We start from the raw sequence: 3,027 nt of genomic DNA, 5'->3' as shown, positions 1-3,027 counted from the left end.
TAGACTTTGGGCAGGACCCATTGCTAAGGACTCCTGTTTTCCAAGGCAACAGCACACAGGTCAAGTGCCTACAGACACCCACCCTTGCCCCAGTTCCAGAGAGCACTCTGCCAGCCATGCCTGTGCACATGTAGACACAGTAGGGGAGCATCCTTGCCAGCCACAGCACCCCTCCCCCGACCCTGCAGTGCCCCTGGGTGCTTCAGGTCGGAGGCCCTTGGTCCACATCATCCAGTGGGGTAGGGCCAATGGGTGGCTTGGGCATCAGGGATGTAGAAGATGACAGAAGCCTGGGAGGGGTGGGGTATGATGGAGGAGGGCTACAGTATAGCTAGCCGCCGGCAGAACATGGGTAGTGATACCCCTTCCCCCCATAAGGCCAAGAGCCTCAGCTTAGGGGCTGCCAAGAGACCATGAGACAGTGGGACAGCAAGGTAGCTATGAATGGATGAGCAACAGTCCACAAGATGTGCAGGATAAATATACAGAAACAGCAAAAGGGACAAGGTTCTAAGTGGGAAATGGCAGCATGTCAACAGACCCTTTATATCAAAGTCAATTTAAGGCCAATCTTTAAAAAAAAATAATAAAAGAAAGCCAATCCATCTGCTACTGTAATTCCAATCATCATCCAGTACAGAGAGCTTCAAAGCTCCCCCACTTAGATGGATCCAGCCCAAAGTTTGGGAGATGGTTGAGGGATGCTCAGAGTGAGAATAGTCTTTGCTGCTGGGGTTGGGTCTTTGGCAGAGGCCATTCATGCTACAAAACATTGTTAATGCCAAAGTCATGACCATTTAGTGACACCCACTGGACTTTCCAAGGATATGACACAATATAGCATGCCTTTTGTTGTCATAATATATTTTTGTGCCAATGGCGAGTGGGTTGCAGGCAGGAGTAGGAGCTCTGCTTTTCCTGATTTCAGCAGTACTGTTGTTTGTCACTCCCCACATACGAAGGATCCTTCTGGTAAGATCAAAAAAGTGCCAGCATCAGACTTGAAGAAAGTGTCCATGGCTTGGAAAAAATCCCAGACATAATAGTGAAACAGTCTTTTAAGATATGCTGCATCACCAGTGCTCTCGGTAGGAAGAATGATATTGTTGGGGGAAAACACAGCAATGATTTCTGAGATTAGCAGTGGTTCAGAGGAACCAGCTTCCAGTGGAAAGGGGGATTTGACTGAGGCTAGATGTCAGTGAGCACATGCACATTCATCTAGCCACCATCATTCCCATTCTCTCTGGGTCTAGGACTGGCCTCATTAGACTGAATTTTTCACTGTAACTTAAAAAAATACTTTATTTATTTGAGATATATATATATATGAGGGAGAGGGAGAAGAGACACCCTGCTGGGCAGGGATCCTAATGTGAGGCTTGATCTTAGGACCCTGGGACCATGACCTGGACCGAAGGCAGACACTTAACCAACTGAGCTACCCAGGCATCCCTCCACTGTAACTTAAGACAAGGTAGTACATCAGGATGGGCCTGTCAGTCCCAGGCCTCATATTTGTGCTGGAGACACAGGGTGGCATGATGTGTGGGCACAGAACCGCTCCCAGGCAAAACTCCATCACCCTAGGAAAGCCACAGTGATGTGCCTGAGCTGCTGTGATTTCTTCCAGCTTTCCCTGTAGAGAATAACAGATACTTTACTTTTTTAAAGATTTTATTTATCCCATTTCTATTTCTGTTTTTTACATTATCTGGATCTACATACATTTGACCCTTGAATGATGAGGGGGTTAGGGGTGCTGACTCCTGGACAAAGATCTGAGTATAACTTTTGACTCCCTCAAAATGTAACTAGGAATAGCATTACTATTCACTGGGAGCTTTACCAATAACATGAGCTGTTGATTCACACATATTTTATATATTGTATGTATTGTATACTGTATTCTTACAATAAAGTAAGCTAGAGAAAAGAAATGTTACTAGGAGAATTATAAGGAAGAGAAAATACATTTACAGTACTGTACTGTATTTATCAAAAGAAATCTCTGCATAAATGGACTCAAGCAGGGGCACTGGCTGGCTTAGTCCATAGAACATGGGACTTTGGATCTCTGGGTTGTAAGTTTGAGCCCCATGTTGGGTTTAGAAATTACTTTAGAAAATAAAATCTTAAAAAAAAAAAAAAAACGAAGTAAATATGTAAATGGATTCACACAGTCCAAACCCGTGTTGTTCAAGGGTCCACTACAGTTTTGCATTCATTCTGGGGGCAAATGGAAGTGGAGGGTGATGGTATGGATGTTTCTCGAGTCTACAGAGAAAATTCTTATACAGCAAGAACCCCATCTGACAAAATGATGTTAACTTTGAACTGCAACCATTGCTAATTTCTCTTAAAATGGCATTCTCACAGATTGCCCGTGAGATAGGAGCTTTTCATGCGTTGTATCCCTTAGGGAAGTAAGAGGTGCCTTTAAGAAGTGGGTGAGTAGTCTTGATCTCATTTTCAAGTCATATAAGAAGCCAATACTCCTGAGTTTTATGAATTATGGGATGGAGTTCACAGAATACCACCAACAGCCCACAACCCAAGTATTAGTATCTGTTTGCAATCAATTGACACGCTTTTGTTATTTTTTATTGAAGTAGGAAGGTTTCGAGTTCTGTTTTGTTTTGTGGGAATTGCTTTGTTTGGGTGAAGAGCTCCCTGTAGAGAAAAAGAAAGGGAAGAACTATCATATCCTCAGCCCCCATCTTGGCCTGAGAGACTCATTTTCAGTCCCAGTGAGGGGTGAACTTGGGTGAGAGAGGAATAAGACTTGTAAGACTTCGAGCAACTGAAGGTATAAACAGTTTTGCTCTGGGACATAGGTAACAAAGTACAGCCAATCTGCCCCAGGAAAGAATGTGGTGCCCAGCAGAACAGAGTGACCAATACTTTTTTTTAAAAAGATTTATTTATTATTTATTTATTTTAGAGAGAAAGAGCACACAAGCAGAGGGAGGGGCAGAGGGAGACAGAGAATCTCAAGTAGGCTCCAACTCCCACTGAGTGAAGAGT

The sequence above is a fragment of the Vulpes lagopus genome, chromosome 6 (assembly GCF_018345385.1).
Source record: "Vulpes lagopus strain Blue_001 chromosome 6, ASM1834538v1, whole genome shotgun sequence".
Lineage (NCBI taxonomy): Eukaryota > Metazoa > Chordata > Mammalia > Carnivora > Canidae > Vulpes > Vulpes lagopus.
This window is presented reverse-complemented; position numbering follows the sequence as displayed.